Source organism: Colossoma macropomum, unplaced genomic scaffold (assembly GCF_904425465.1).
Source record: "Colossoma macropomum unplaced genomic scaffold, Colossoma_macropomum, whole genome shotgun sequence".
Lineage (NCBI taxonomy): Eukaryota > Metazoa > Chordata > Actinopteri > Characiformes > Serrasalmidae > Colossoma > Colossoma macropomum.
Genome location: NW_023494796.1, coordinates 11572527 through 11589768, shown reverse-complemented (window position 1 = coordinate 11589768; position 17242 = coordinate 11572527).

Below are 17242 nucleotides of genomic sequence, written 5' to 3'. Positions count from 1 at the left end.
TAAAATAAAAAAAAAAAAATACTCAGGCTATAACTCTTCTGGCAGAAACAAGTTTAAGGGAACATTATCTTAGAATTGAATGAGTAATCTTACCAAGCAGAGAGAGTCGAGTGGTTCTGTTTCCATAATGGTAAACATCTCCATAGTGCATTCCCTTTTCATTATTGGTAATCTTTCTCTCATGTAGAGCGCAGTAGTACAGACCCAGATCTGATTCAGTGACGTTCTTCACCAGCAGATCATGAGTTTGGCTGGACTGATTCCACACAGGTGCATAACGTGGAAAAGCACTAAACATCAAATCCTTAGAAGTCTCAGCACTATGTATCAAATCCATAGTCGATATAATGAGAGAAGGTTGATGCTGATGTGAGCAGTTTCTAAACCAACCAATACTAAATCCACTCTTCCAAACACAGTCGCAGTACAGAGTGATACTGTCTCCTCGTCTGACTCTCATCTCCACTTCTGCTCCAGAGATCCTCTTCAGACTGAGGAACAAAACAGCTACCAAAAAAGTAAATAAATAAATACAGATTAAACTGCAATGTACAGTTTCTGAACAAAACAAATTCAAGAAAATTTCAAATTTGAAAATCCATAGGTTTCTAGTTTAATTTAATTTAGTTTATTGTGTATATTTAGCACAAAATACATTCATCTCAAAAAGAGATTAAAAGAGATGCTTTGCACCAGAGGTAGCGAATAAGCTAATTTCCATCTGCAATCCCTGGGGCAGGTAAACATATCACTAATACTTAAAACACAGTATGCAAAACAAATGTATATATATATATATATATATATATATATATATATATATATATTATATATATATATATATATATATGTCTGTGATGGGCTGGCGACCTGTCCGGGGTGTGTCCTGCCTTCCGCCCAATGACGGCTGGGATGGGCTCCAGCATCCCACCGTGACCCAGAAGGATGAGCGGTTTAGATGATGTATGTATGTATGTATGTGTATATATATATATATATATATATATATATATATATATATATATATATATATATAGATAGATAGATAGATAGATAGATTGATAGATATAAAATACAATAAAATCCACTATATGCATTAAATGTATGAACAACTCATACATACCTAATAAAGGACACAAATAACTGAGTCTGATTTCATTGATGCAAACATGACTGATTTCCTAAAATCCGTTGTTTTGTTTCTTACGAAAAATACATTTTTTCACAAAATGGGAAACACTTTATTTGGACAGTCCACTTTAGATGCTTTGTAGATACTTAATTTGCTTTCAAGGTTAATTCAACTGGAGCAACATGTAGCACTGATGCTGTGATATCAGTCTAGAAAAATGGAAGAATAAGATGGATGTGAATAAGCTGCCCTTCTAAAAAGCACAAGCAACTCATGAACCCATACGATAGAGGTTTCTGCAAAGTTTTGAGGTTCTAGCTTCAAAAATGTAGGATGGAAAACATACAAAAAGATGTGAGACGGAACAAGAAGAAGAAAATGAAGAAGATGATGATGATGATGATGATGATGATGATGATGTCGGCAAGCTGAAGAGCAGTAGAAGAGCACTGTCTTTGGTAAGGTAACATGTTAAACACAGGTACTCAGACGCCTCCACTCATACAGAATGTTTGAGTGAATGAGTTTTGTACAGAAAGGTTTTCAACATCAAAACACTAAACCATAAACTTAACAAGAACATTCAGATTTTGAAGCGTACTTACACACGAGAGTGATGAGAACCGCTCTTGATCTCTCCATCTCAAAGACTGGTGCCAGGGGGGCTGAAGATGGCAAAGGTCTTTGAAGCGGATGTCTGTGTTGAGGCCTGATTGGTCAACATCAATGGAAAACCCCTGTGATGTACTAAGATGTTGGTTAAGATACGTTTTGTTCTACTTTTTTCTGTTTGATGCTTTTTAATGGGGGGCTTTGATGTAGACGTGCCTTACACCTGATTGGTCCAAGTTAGTGTAACATCTCTTTGAGCCAACAGATGATCGTAGCTGTTTTCAACCTTCTTTAGCAGATCTTTTTACTCAGGAAAGACATAAAGCACAACCAAAACATACTGTGTCCAAGTACATAGTCGAACCACAGGGTCTTTGGGTTCTCAGGCAATATAAGTACCCTAAGTTTTAAATTCAGCTTTTGTGGAAATTCTTGTAGCCACTGGAAGACTTGATACAAAGTGAAACAGATTTAAAGTACACAGTCTAGAACAAGTGTGTTAAAGTGAAAGCTAATACTCAGTGCAAGTTAGGCTTGAGAACAGCCAGTAAAGGCAGTGACCCGACATTGAGATGAAGGGCCTCATTGTGGGTTTCCTGTTTTAGCGGATAAACGCTGACGCTTGCAAGACCTCTGGGTCAGAGAGAGTGGGTGAAGGAACTGTGTTATTGTGCTCTATATATCTCCTTTTAGACGGGACATATGTGGTTACTCACATACTTGTTAACTGTTTAACGTGCCAATTTCCCAATACTGACACCACTATCCAGTTATTCATTATGTTCCGCCAGACCAACAAATGAATTGCAGCTTTTGTTTTAACAGGACCATTAAATGTGGAGTGTTTAGCATGTATATTATACTTCACTACTCCTAAACACAAGTATCTAAAGATCACATTATGTTCCCCAATGGAAGTTCCTGTAACATGGAGTACATGAAGGGAACAACAGTGCTTTACACCTCAAAAAAGGGGTGTATAATATAATATTGCGCAATATTCACCATAAATGGGTTTCAGTGCAGCTGGGAAAAGAGATTTAGCGGGCAAGGAATAAAAAGTACCTGAAAACCTGAAACAGTCCAGACCCCTAATTCCACACTATATTTCTCTGAAAAACAGGTTAGTTCAGTGCTTGCTGAGGTAAAAAGATCACCTGTAAGAAGGTTCTCTTGCTGATTTTGAAGATAAACACATAAACACATATGTCTGTGTGCCATCAGTGCTGTCAGATAAAAGGCGCAGTGCTGTGGTGATGCATGACAGGTGGAGAATCACAGGTGGTCAGTGTTGCACCAGAGGGGGCACCCAAGAGCAGTGAATCTCTAAAACCCAAAGCTGTTCCTAGGCCAAGGCTAAGCCTCAGTTCATCAATATGTTTCTCATTATATACATTCTGAGGGTTTACAATTCAATGCACTGTCTGTTCGGATCAGTCTTATTATACCAATTCAGTTCAGTGTTAATATGCACCAGTATACAGTATAACAGAAGGCCATTCTACTAATCTCAAGGGTGCAATGAGGATTACGTTAGACAAACGGTAACAGAAGACAAACAGTAATGAATATGATACTACAAGAGTCCACAAACAGCACAGTGGACACTGCCGCATATCAAAGAGCCTGACTGTACTGGCTGAGAAGGATCAATAGCGTGTGCTGTTAAGAACTAAAGTGTGGCCTGTAGTTTCTGCAGATCAGTAAAACACACAGGTCACAAAGCAGGTCTCCTATCAGTCAGTGAAGGCAGTCAGAGCGCAGGGCCTCACTGTGGGTTTCCTGTTGTGCAATGATTGATTGGTTGCGTTAAAATACAACATTGTTCATGACAGGGCTGTATATCATCCCCATCCGTCTTCATTTAAACTGTGTAGTTGTTAGTTTAAAAATAAGTTGAATGGAATGAATTTAATGATTTTAAATAATAATAAAAAAAAAAAAACGTTCAAGCAGATTTTCTGTACAGGTGTGTGTGAGTGTGTGTGTGTGTGTGTGTGTGTGTGTGTGTGTGTGTGCGTGCGTGTTTAGTCTGATTTGAGTGCAGATTTCAGAGATGTCCTCTCACACCGATATTCCTCAGAACAGCCCACCTGATCAGAGAGATAGAACATCAATAACTGCTGCACTATCAATAACTATAGCTATCAATAATTATCTATCATAACTCTATAAGCTCTATTTATAAATAAATATTGTCGACCACATGTTAAGACCTGTGGTTTGCCTTTAATGAAACAATTAACACAAAGTAAACCATTGATTTGTGTGATATTGTAGTCCTCAGACTGTAAACTGCATATAGTGAACTACATGACTATTGTTATTGGGAAAAAGGTGACGAAGTGCTCTGAGATTGTGGCCCAGTGCTTATAATTCATTCTGTACTTTGCTTTTTACTGCTAATTTCTGGTTGAACCACAAGTAGAGACTGTTTTTTTGAATATAAAAGTTGGAATAGGAAGATGGAGTGGCTGCTATTTGGGGAGGGAACCAAGGTTGTAAAAAGCTGGTTTGCTGCTTTGTTGCATCCTATAAGGAATATTAACCTTTTTCCTGCATTATTCTGTTCATCTAGCATTTCTAGGATTCGGATTCTGCCTGGAAATTTTGGGATCGAGTTGAAAAAGTTTTAACTTTTGTAGTTGGTCGGACCTTTTGTGCTTATTGGGAGCTTGGTTTATTTGGGGACAATCTCTACTTTGAAGCTAAATGTTGTTGCACTGCAGTGATACAAATGCTTGTTCTCTAGGAATTCATAGATGTATCCATATTTTCTGACATATGCACTGTGGTTTCTATTAGCTAATACCTATTTTTAAATAAACTTGCATTTTCATCTGTTCTGGGGGATTTACCGTAAAATTTGTTGCATTAAAAAGGACAAAAGAGAGATTCTCCATTGGCTACACTATAATTGCTTTACCTGTTATGGCTAGTTATGATAAAGTTGTGTTATTTTTTTTTCTATGCCACATTCTATGTTGTACTAAGGTCACCAAAAAGCAGTTGATATTTTGATTGCAGGCAGCAGAAAATGAATGTATATTGATCCTAGAGTTGAACAGCTGCCAACCTAAGGACACACAGGCTCATACAGTAAGAGTAGCGGCAGAAGAGTGTGGCACATTTGGGCTGTGCCAGCCTAGATCTGACTTTTGGCATATCCAGATTGGTTTTTGATAGTCTGAACAGCTAAAAACCACATGAAATCTGATTTTTGCATATCGGACGCAAACCGTATTTGGAGGTGGTTTAAAATGCAATTCCAATCAGATTTTTACAGAGGTGTCTCAGTCTGGACGCTATGGCCACTCAAATTGGATTTGTGTCTTTTGCATCACTCTCAACATGACAAACAATGGCTATGTCAAATCCAGAGTGACAGAGAGCTGGGATTCAAGAAGAGCAATTCTGAAGGAGAATTCTGAAGAGTTTGGAGGGCGAGATGATGCACCTCCATCCTCCTGCATCCATGTTTAAAGTTTGTGTCACCAGTGTAGCTACGTAGTTACTAATGCCTACATCGTTACTGCAGCAACCCATGCAGATCGGCTGGTGATGTCTGGACACACATATCCGATCTGATCACTTGCAAATAACAGTGCGGACAGTCGTCTCAAAAGATCTGATTTGACAAACAAATCTGATTTGCCTGCAGTCTAAACACAGCCTTGGTGGCATTTGTCATAGCTAGCTCAAGGCGTCCCGACCTTAATCTCTGCAAATTGACATTGACAACTATTAATTAAAATACTACTCTTTGTCATGCTTCCCTCTGTTTCACTGTCTCTGCCTCCCAACCTCCAGACTCCCATTACCCAGAACCCCACACCCGCTCACATGACCTCCGATTTCCCTCACATGACCCTACACCTGCTCCTTGTTCTATGTGCTTGTTAGTTTAGTATATAAGCCCAGGCTTTAGCTTAGCTTATTTGCAAAGTATTGCCTTTGTTTGTTTGCTTTTGACCTTTGACCTTGGACTGGCTGGCCTCAATTTTGGCTCCTCCCTTTGTTTTGCTTTATTGTGGTCTGTGAGTGTCTGAGTTCTGTCACTGACACTTTTACAAAGGACAGTAAGAAGATTGAGAAGTAATACAAGTTAATAGAAGATTTGTTAGATATAGTGAGATTATTTAAAAAGAATATTTAGTGGATTTTATTTATACCCTGTTTCAAACCTGTACGTTTTGGGCCAGCTTCAGCTTCTGGTGGATTTTAAGCAAGCTTTAGGCTGCCTGTTTGGCCATAGCCTGGCATCATTGGTCTTCCACAGTGGGCAAAGACTCTCATACAGCTGACTCAATTTTGTGTTTTTATTCTTTTAAATTGAAATTTTATTGACACTTGACAATGACTATCATTTGAATTAATAATTGCTTTCCTGCCATATGATCTGCTTCTAATATCACAAGAGATGCATCACATTAAAGTGATTGTTAAATCACATTAACCACTTCATCTCTTGATTCTGGTAGTTTAATCACATCATTAGTACATAAAAGAAACTAATCATAGTTTACTGCAATGGACTTTGAATTACATCTCAGAGCACATTTTACATTTGCTGTTTGGAGTTTTGATTCACTCAGCTGTAGCATTCATGACTGTTTTCTGATTCCTAAAACTAGCAAAGCCTCTTTGTAGCCAAGATGGAGAATAATGAGGGAGACGAATGAAACTATTCATTAGAGCAAAATTAAACAGCGCACATAATCAGACTGCCTGCCAAAGATGAACTTGAAATGACACATTCCAAGTTCATGTAGTTCCTCTCTTCTTTTGCCCCTCCGCCACTGTTTAACCCAAGTCTGTGCCCATCAACTCACCAGTCTATAACTAATGCACTGTCAGTGAACACGATTTATCAATATCCACAGGATCAAATGATGTTTCTACCTGAAACACATTTTTCAGTGAGTAGTTCTCTCCTCTCTTCAGACCCTGAGGAGATAAACCAAAGAGAACCATCAGCATCAGTTCATCCAGATAAGAAAGCCAAAACAGAAAGATGCTGCTCCATCATGAGAATGTTGTCCGGTGTGTAAAACACTCCCTGGTATTCAGAGGGTCCCATGTTGGCTGGCTACTTCAGTGTTGGCTGGGTTCTAACTCACTCACCATAGTGGCAGTGATGCTCACTTCAATGGCAACAAAATGTTTGATTTAACAGTTGTTCTGCTGGAAATACTCTTTTCTAGTTGGTGATGTGTTCTAGTGGTAATGTGCTCTTCCACACATTAACAGATCTTACACATCTCCTGAGTTTTCAGTTTGCGAAATGAGCAACAATTCACTCTTTCCACCAAACATTTGGGAAATTGGGCAAGTTTTCAGATCTACGAATATATTAAGATGTATTATAAAGTTTTTCAGGGGTCTCCCAGGCATAGTTACAGTTGCTAGGTTATGAAGGACCTACTGAGTGAACCGGTTTGCTACAGCACCACCCTGAGACAGACCAGTGCTGCATCTCTAGTTAGTTAAGAATATTTAGAATTAAAAAGAAGTTTGCAGTTTGTGTGTAAAACAATTTGTTTTTCAGGGTCTGTTTTTCCTAACGGACAGCATAATGTCATAAAAAGTTTATTATTCAGGGATTTTTTGATTTTGAGAAAACCAGAGAGTCCACACACTGACATGACCCATAAAACGTTAAGGTTTATACACAGTGCCCCTTCTGGTGGAGAGGGAGAATGCAGCAGCTTGAACATTCAGACACGAAGATAAAGGAGATAACTAAGAGTTAGTGTGGAATTTGTATTTATAGTGTTGGATATACTTTGCCTCTTGGGCCATTTTCAGGTGCAAATAGGACTCATCCTTTTCATGTTTTATGTATGAAACTGATCTAAATGTGTCTAAAGTTTGGTCAACAAGTGACGACCTGTTTTGTGGAATTTTGCCCGCCATTTGAAACCAGGCACTCTTTTGCTGTACTGATGCAAAGGTGTGCTGTTGGGAGATTACTTCAACAATGGCAGCAGACACTGCAGCTAGACAGAGGCACGGCTCAAACACATGATGAAGGAGTATTTACCTACAGAATAACACTAATACAACTCTTCTGGCTAGATGTACATGTTAGAAGGTGCATTGCAAGGTGTGCCTCAATTCAGCTGCACTTTGCGCTCCCAATCCACTCCCCACTGTAGAATGTTCTGGTGATACAAATCTTCAGTTATTAACTTCTTTTCATCACTGAAGGTTCATTTTCTTTTTGTTTCTAGTTTGCTGATGGTGGCTCCAATTTCACTCTGTGCTGGTAGTAGACAGTCCTATGTACAGTTTACGTCTTTAGCTACAGCCTCAGTAAACCAAACATTCATTCAGATGCAGTAAACTATCAACAAAATATTTACTTTAGATGAAGAAAAATTGAAATGAGAGAGTGAAATAGTGAGTACCTGTAGTTTTGCTATGGTAGATACAGGACATACAGGAGAAGGAGAGGAGAACACACACTGGACACAAACTGACCAGCAGCTTCGAGCAGACACTGCAGTCTGATACAGGAGGGGTGGGGGTGGTTTGGGGTGTCGTGTCTGAAATAAGACATGAAGAGAAGCTGCAACAGTGCCAGAATCCTAACATTAGGTGAGATATTGCAAATAAAATATGGGATTCACCTCCACATCCCCTTCAACTCTGGAGAGTCCCAGGCCCTTAATCAGACCGCCATAAAATGAGCACAGAAATAATGTTTAGAATGTTCAAATGTGTGTGTGTGTGTGGTATATATATATATATATATATATATATATATATATATATATATATATATATATATAGTGGCTAAAAATACTATGAGAAACAGCAAGAGGTGTCACAGAATGCATGTTGCATCATGCAGTGTCACAGTGTAACTTGTCATTTCCTCGGTCTAGGTGGGCAAAATTTTGACTCCACACACTGCCCAGGAGAGGGATTATTAGGAGGAGAAAAAATATAAGATCTATGAGAAAAGTGAGATCCTCCAGACTCAGAGGTCATAAAGGGAATAAAGCATTACTTTATATTCAAAAATGCACAATATCATCAACTTTTACAATTATGAGTAGAAAAAACCTTTTGGGTGCCACAGCACATTCTCCATCAATCTGAGGAACCCTTTCATGATGCAAGGCCCTTTAATCATGCAAAGGGTTCTTTGCGTGTTTGTTTCTTTCCTAAAGAACCATTAAAGAACCATCTTTTTAAGAGTGTAGAAATACTGTCTAGTTGTATCATCTTCAGTTTCTTAAAAATGTTCAGTTCACACTGATACTGATGTTGATGTTGGGTATCGGCCTGATAACGTGCTCATTTACTCGTATTCGACCCTAATAAATATGCATCGATACCAACATCTGATACCAGCTGATACAATGTGATGTAAACCGAGTGTACATGGCTGTGCTAATGAACAAAAGACTCAAGCTGGCACTGAACAAGGATCTGCTTATGCAGCAAAGTGTTGTTGATGCTGTGGCAGGTGGACAAGTTGTTGGTCACTTTAAACATTCTGCCTTGGCAAATTCCCCCCAGGAATACACTGTGTGATTTTAGTCTGTTTTTCAACACACAAACTTAACTGCTTCCCCAATATGGGTGGAAACACACAGGCTAACAACATGGATGCGAAAACATAGACATTTGCTACCAAAGTCCGTATGTGCTGACTTTCCTCTGTTTGACCGAATAGCATTACGAGATATAAATATTACTGCGTTGATTTTTCTTTATAAAATAGGATGTATAGAGACTGTGTTGTCCTACCATGTATATTTCAGTGCACAGTGTGGTTAGCTGAGCTGCTATAGCTCAGTTTCTCAGCGTATTTGCTCAGTACTTGGACACGCAGAGGGTTATTTTCAATGAAACAGCTTTATCGATAATTGTTTATAGACAGAGCTGCCTGTAGAGGCTGCGTTTCACATAGCTGGTCAATCAGACTGAGCGTTTTCACGCCATATAAGTATATAAATCATAGGCTGTTTGTACGCAGTGGTCTATTCAAACATATAGTGTGAGTCACCAAAGAACAAGATTTCTAAAATCACACAGTGAATGTCTGGCTTTAGAGGACATTCAACTACAGCTCAACCATCCAATGAAAAGACTCCAACAAGACATAAAACTCCACAAATGAGCTCCTTGGTTTAGCTTTGGATGTGATTCCTGCTGTCAATGTGCTACAGAGACTGTTGCCGAAAGAGACAAATGAGGATCAAAACTATTAAACATACATTACTTACAGCTGTACAGATGCACTTTTCTGATATGGAGCAAACCCCACTTTCTCCACTGCAGAGCTACTTGGCTACTATAGCATAGCTAGCTAATGCACTTCATTTAAAATCAGCTAGATTTTAGTGATTTAACTGTTAAGGTATTTTGCACTCATTTACATTAATAACTAATGAATTCTAAGTAGGTAATTCATTATGGTATTGGACTTGGTATCAGTGGGTCCTAAAATTTTGTGTCTGAAAAAAATGGCATTGATGCATCTCTAAATAAAATACAACCCACTAGAAACTTGTTCATCTTGTGGTAATTTTATTGCAATTCAGATGCAGAAGTTTTATCATTGAGGAGAATTGTACAAACCCAAAGGCCTGAATGAGGACAGTAATGATGAGGAGAACAGGGATGACACGAGTGGGTGGAGCCAGTATGGGGACACTGAAAGCAGCTAATATAGCATGAGGAGATCCACCGTGATAGGAGCTCTGATATTTGAAACAATGGGCCTCATTCAACAACCGTTCTTAAGAAGAAATTTCTTCTTAAAACCCACTTATGCAGTTTTACCTAGATTCTGATATTCATCAATGTTTTCTTATTTGGGATTTGTTCTTAGATAAGAACAGAATCTATGAACACTCAAGAGCACAGAGGCGTGAACTTTGCTGTGGTTTAAGAACATGTCACGAATCTGACTTCTTCATAGGACTTCCTCAACAACAACTTAAGAAAAAACTGAATATTTGCTGAATGAGCCTCAATGTTGTTTAGGACAAAGATGTTGTTTGGGTCTTTGACAGTTAATTGCTGTGCCAATTCCATGCTAGCACTTTTTTCTTCTCATGACTTCACGTGATATTTCTCCGATTTCTCACTGTTTTCTTTAACCTAAACTTTCAAAAATATTTCTTTTATTTTCAAGCTGTCAATTACAGTCAGCCGTTCCCCACCCTTCAACCTTCAGCTGAGCTCAAAATGTGTTGCTCAAAGGTTGGTAAGCAGAATACAGTGTCCACCTTTGTGTTCCCCCAAATGTGCCAGTAATCCTAAACCGCTCTTCATTGTTGTAGCTTAAATCAAGAGAAAACACAATGTTCTTACATTTTATGCCTCTAAAGTTTCAGTTTCTAAAATTGCCAGATCACAAGAATCAGTAAATAAAATAAGTGATTTTACCAAGGAGAGCGAGTCGAGTGGTTCTGTTTCCATAATGGTAAACATCCTCAGACTTCTTATGCATTGCACAGTAGTACAGACCCAGGTCTGACTCAGTGATGTTCTCGATAAGCAGGTCATGAACTTTGAGGGTAGAATTCCACACAAATAGAGTAACGTGGCAAAGCACCAAGCATCAGATCAAAGCTTGTTATCCTGAGAGGAGGATGACGCTCCTGTGAGGAGTTTCTGAACCAAACTGTATCAAATCCAGCCCCCCAAACACAGTCGCTGTAGAGAGTGACGTCGTCTCCTGGTCTGACTCTCATCGCCACTTCTGCTCCAGAGATCCAGGAGAACAAAACAACTGCAAAGCGCCAATCACACTTTAGATTTAACAAAGGAGGGTGCAGAGATGCCTACACACCTCAGATATCAAGATAATATGCAGCAATAGCAATATAAAGCAACTGGGTAAAAATGAGTATTAGACCCGTTAGAAAGAGAACATTTACAGATGTAAAAGTTCACTTACACATGAAAGCCATGAGAACAACTCTTGGTCTCTCCATCTCAGAGACTTGTGCTGGGTGGCTGAAGGAGGTGAGGGTCTTTGAAGCGGATGTGAGTGACGTCACTGGGTGGAGTCAAAATGTGTTGTTCAGATCAGCTCTTACACCTGAGTGGTCCACGTCAGTGAAATTTGTCAGTGGTATTAAGTTTTTATTTAACAAAAAAAAACAAAAAAACTTTTGTTTGGCTTGAGGCATTGAGGCATCTTGTATAATGCTTTTATGATTTGTTTAATACAAGAAATACAAGGCAACAGATGGATGTAGCCATTTGGCACTTTCTGTAGAGACATTTGGCTCAACCTAAAAATGATTGTGTCCAACAAAAGATTTTCTTTTACTAGGATTACAGACCAAATCCACAGGTTTTACTGCAAAAACAGCACGTAAGAGTCACATAATAGATCAAGTAGTGCAATTGTGTAGTGCACAAAGCTGATTTGGTAGATTTAACTAAAAATTACAAGGTCTAGAAAGTATTTTTTATATTTTTTGAACACCTCAAACAAAGCCTTTAGTGAAGGTGGTCAGTCACCCTTCTCTGGAAGTGGCCTGAGCTGCAGGGTGTCATTGTGGGTTTCCTGTTTTAACGTGGCTGAATGCTGTTGCTTGTAAAGTCTCTGGGTTAGAGGGAGGGGGAGGGGGAGGGGAGATGCATCATTTGTGTGTGATGGTGCCTCTGACTAGAAGAGCTCAGTTTGGTGGGGAGAGGGAGAGCTTTGAGCAAGAGTGGATGTTTTAAGCTTACATTTGGTGTGAAAGAGTGTTGTTCACAGCTTTGTAGGGCTGCCATTGACGAAGACGGTTAGCAGTGGGTTAGTTGATCCAGCTCCAGGTGGGGAGGATTGATTGACTCCTGTAGTTAGGTAGGTCTGCGGGGCTAGAGACTTAGTGGTGGTTCCTATGTAGCTTTTACCCTGATCCAGTCTAATGTTGTTACCCTAGCCTGTGAAGCATTGGGGCATGTCGTAGTCTCCTGGGGAATTTGGATGACACCACAGGGGCAATTCAGCGTGTCCAATTAGCCTGACTGCATGTCTATGGACTGTGGGAGGAAAGCGGAGTACCCGGAGGAAAGACACTGAGAGAACACGCAAACTCCATACAATGCAGCTCCTTGATGACCATTGACCATCGTTAACCAAAAGTCAGATTAGAAAAACATATGAATGGAGCTAAAAGCTGCAAAAACTCTCTCAGCCTGATCAGAATGGTGTCCTCGATTCAGCCCTTACAAGCAGGTCACATGAATTTCACATGTGAAAAAAACCTCACGTGAAATATGTGACTTTTCTATAAGATCACATGGAGATTGGAGATGGCAATGTAAACAATGCATGGTATCAGGCTTTTTTCTGAGTCTGCTGAGACTCATAAACATTTAGGCTGATGTTTCTGTAGAAAAAATGAGAAAAGACTCATTACAACCGGCTGAAAGCAGCCGGAGGAGACGGAGGCTGCAGCTTCAAAAAAAAGTTTAAAGAATCTGAGGACATGAACCAAAGAAGTGGCCATGGCTGAATAATGTGCCCTTTTTAAGGCGAACTCAAACACACTGTGGGTGATGAGCCCAGCTGTTGACCATTGGAACTTCATAATCACTCCTGTGATGCTGGCGAAAATGAAGCTGAACCCTCCGGGAGCGACTGGTGTTCGCTGGCTGTCATGATTGTTTACTTCCAGACGAGCATGACATGTGAAGCATTGTTCTTTTTGCGTGCGGACCGGTTTAGGAGCTGATCTGTTCAGACGCATACAGATCACATTTAAATGATAATGTGAACAGCCAAACAAAAAATCGGATTTGGTCAGAAAATCAGATTCGGGCCACTTTTGCCTGCTGTGTTAATGTAGCCTATGTGATATATTTTAAGAATGAGAATGTCAAATAAGAATGTCCAACCTTACTGTCTTGAGTGTGGTGAAAGTTAAGCTAATGCTGCTGTATTTTGAAGTTGGTGCAGATGCTGCAATATGATGTACACTGAAAGCCACAACCGAGAAAAGTTTGGTCATGAGTGCGATCAGGCTGCTGATATAAATCTATTTTATACAATTATGGACGCAACCAAACTGTGCTGCCCTGGACAATTTTAAGTTGCACATTAAGCATTTAGAGCTCAACACACAGGGTACTGGTCATTTTAAGACAAAAGGGTCAGGGGATCTGTGCATGGCAGTTCATTCAGGCAGTGGTTCCCAACCCTGGACCTGGAGGACTCTCTGCCCTGCACATTTTAGTTTGTGCCCTGTTCCCAACACACCTGATCAAACTAACCCACTATTTAACAAACGCTTTCTGAGCTGAAGCAGGTGTGTTTTGGCAGGAAAGCACAAAGATGGGTAGGGCAAGGGGTCCTCAAGGGCCAGGGTTGGGAAGCACTGCATTACGGTATGTAAGGGACAAAAAGAGATGAATCGTTTCAAGTAGTTTTAAGTTTGGTCACTCCACTGGTCATTTCAGATTAAAATATCACAACAGCTGACCACTCTAGTTTAGATCATTAGTTGTCAGTTAATAACTCAGCTAAGAGTGAGCAGCTTTCATACTGCATTCAAATGACAATAGTCATCTCACAAATTCCTATAGGGGGCGCACTACTCAAACCAAGCATGACGTTATGCCCCAACAATGATAATATAACACATTATTTAGTGTTTGTTTAATTAAACTACTTATTAAACCACTGATCAATTACACCGTCTGCTGTGCCGTCATGTAGGCTACGTGTACAACCTGGACAACTACTCACGTAAATGACATAACATACATATTTTTTTTTTTATTATTTAATGTATTAAAATTACTATTACGTTTGCATAATCTGTATAAAATTAAGTCTGCAACTGGTGTGTTCAGTCAGATTTGAGAACAGATTTCAGAGATGTGTAATAGACTTCAGAGTGGAAACAGAACTCTCCATTCATACTCCTTTCACAGTGATGCTCCACAGAACCACCCACCTGAGGAGAGAGAGAACGTATTAATTACTTTTGCACTATCAATGCCTATTATTATTCTTATTATTATCAGTAGTAGTAGTTGTCATAGTAGTAGTAGTAGTAGTAGTTGTAGTAGTAGTGGTGGTGGTGGTGGTGGTAGTAGTAGTAGTAAAGTTGGTAGTAGTAGTAGAAATATTAGTAGTAGTACTAGTATTAACATGAATTAACGAATTATTATTAATCATAGTATTAATTGTAGTAATATTATATTAAGCGCTGTCCAGTTGTTTCCGACTCCTGGCGACCATACTGGCAGTGTTTCTACAGAATATCCTGTCTCCTGTTTGGGTCTTTAGGCTTCTGAATGGCTTCTTGATTTCTCTGATTGTCTCCATCCATCTTGGAGCTGGTCATCCTCTTCCTCTTTTACTTTCAACTGTTCCAAACATAATTGTCTTTTAAAATGAATTGGTTTTTCTCATAATATCTCTAAAATAAGAGCCTCAGTTTGGTTCGCTGGGCTTAAAGTGAGAGATAAAGCTTCATTTGGTTGAAACTTCATCCAAGGTTCTTTCAAAAATCTTCACCTTCACCAAAGTTCAAGGTATCAATATTTTCCTGCCTAGATTTTTTTTTTATTGTCCAGCTTTTACATCCATTAAGAACTACAAAAAAGGCCATAGCCTGGACCATTCTGACCTTTGTTTTTGTCATATTTCTTTGACTGCTGGATCCTCTGTTCTCAATAATTGATCAAAGTATGAAAAGGCTGTCCATCACTTCTACATCTTCACCACCAATGGTCTGCAGTTTTTCCCTATTGTCAAACATTTTGCTCTCTTTAAACTGAGATAAAGCCCTGTTTTTTCCCTCTGCTCTTTCCTTATAACAGCCTTCAGATCTTCCTGATTTTCCACTATAAGTTGTTTCGTTCACAAAGGTTGTTTATGTTTCTTCCACCAATCTTGAGTCCTCAATCATCTTCCTTTAAACAGTTATGGTGATACTAGGCAGCCTTGTCTTGCTCCTCTGCCGATGTGGAACCAGTGTGTTTGTCCATATTCTGTCAGTTTCTTTATTAGAACAATGGGATGCTCTGGTATATCCATTGGAATACTCAAGATATACCCATTTTCCTGAAGACATTCCATAATTGTATGTAGTTGACATAGTCATATGTCAATTAAACACATGTTAACTTCCCTTTTGAATTCCTAGGCTTTTTCAATTATCCAGCATACATCAGCAATGATATCTCTCAATCAATACCTACAACTATTAATAACTACAACTATCAATATCTACAGGACTGATTGAAGGTTTTTCTAAATGTAATGAGGATGTTTCTACCTGAAACACATTTCCAGTGAGTTGTTCTCTTCTCTCTTTTGAGGAGATAAACCAAAGAGAACCATCAGAATCAGTTCATCCAGATAAGAAAGCCAAAACAGAAAGATGCTGCTCCATCATGAGAATGTTTAGAAAAATGCAGTGAAGGGAAGACACCATTGATTAGAGGTGCTGCTCCATCATAAAAATGTGACTGTGCTTAAGACTACAGAGAGGAAAGAAGAACTCTAGAGGAAAAGAATGAGTACCTTTATTTGTGTATCTGCTGATGCAGAACACACAGGTGGAGGAGAGGAGAACACACACAGGACACACACTGACCAGCAGCTTCCAGCAGACACTGCAGTCTGATACAGGAGGGGTGGGGGTGGTTTGGGGTGTCGTGTCTGAAATAAGAGAGAAAGTGGGACTGTATTAAGATTGTGGGTCCATGTAGATTCTGGTTCCAAATAAGATACGGAAGAAATGAGAAAATGGCTTGTTTATTTGTTTATGGTTAAAGCAACAGAGACAAGAATTCAGCCCAATCCATATCCATAAAACAAACATACATTTGATTTTGACCGGTAAGTGTTGGTGGGCCTTAAGCGATGGGCCCTACAGTGAGTAATTCTACAATCAAATCCACAAATATGTAGGTGTTGACAAAGTTATTGTCATTTTAGCTCTCTACCACAGCATATTGGAGTTGAAATTAAATAATGAGTATAAGCTCCATGTGCAGACTTTCAGGTTTAATTTGAGGGTATTTACATTCAAATCAGGTGAATGGTGTAGGAATTGCAACCATTTTCAACCACAGCCACCCATTTTTAGGAGCTCAAAATTAGATAATTGGCTCTTTCAGCTGCTCTGTTTCCAGCTGTGTGTTATTATATGATTAATTTATATAAAAATATGCAGATAAATGGTCTAGAGTTGATTTCAAGTGTGTGCATTTGCATTTGGAAAGTGTTGTTGTTAGCAAAACATTAAGTATGTTCAAATCAATCATTTGGTACATTCTTAAAAAGAAAGAATGCAGATTGGGGTGTAATATGGAATGATATCATCCCTTCATCCAAAACTTGTCTCATCAATTAATACATTTTAAGTTAGTTCACAGGGTTTGTGTAACACCACACTGTGCCTTTTTGATGAAACTGTCCAGCCCTAGCAAGATTTTATAAGGCGAAGGCTACCACAATTCAGAACTTGTCAAAAAGCTATTGCTTTCGTCAGGACCTTGAAGGACGAGAGTGATTTA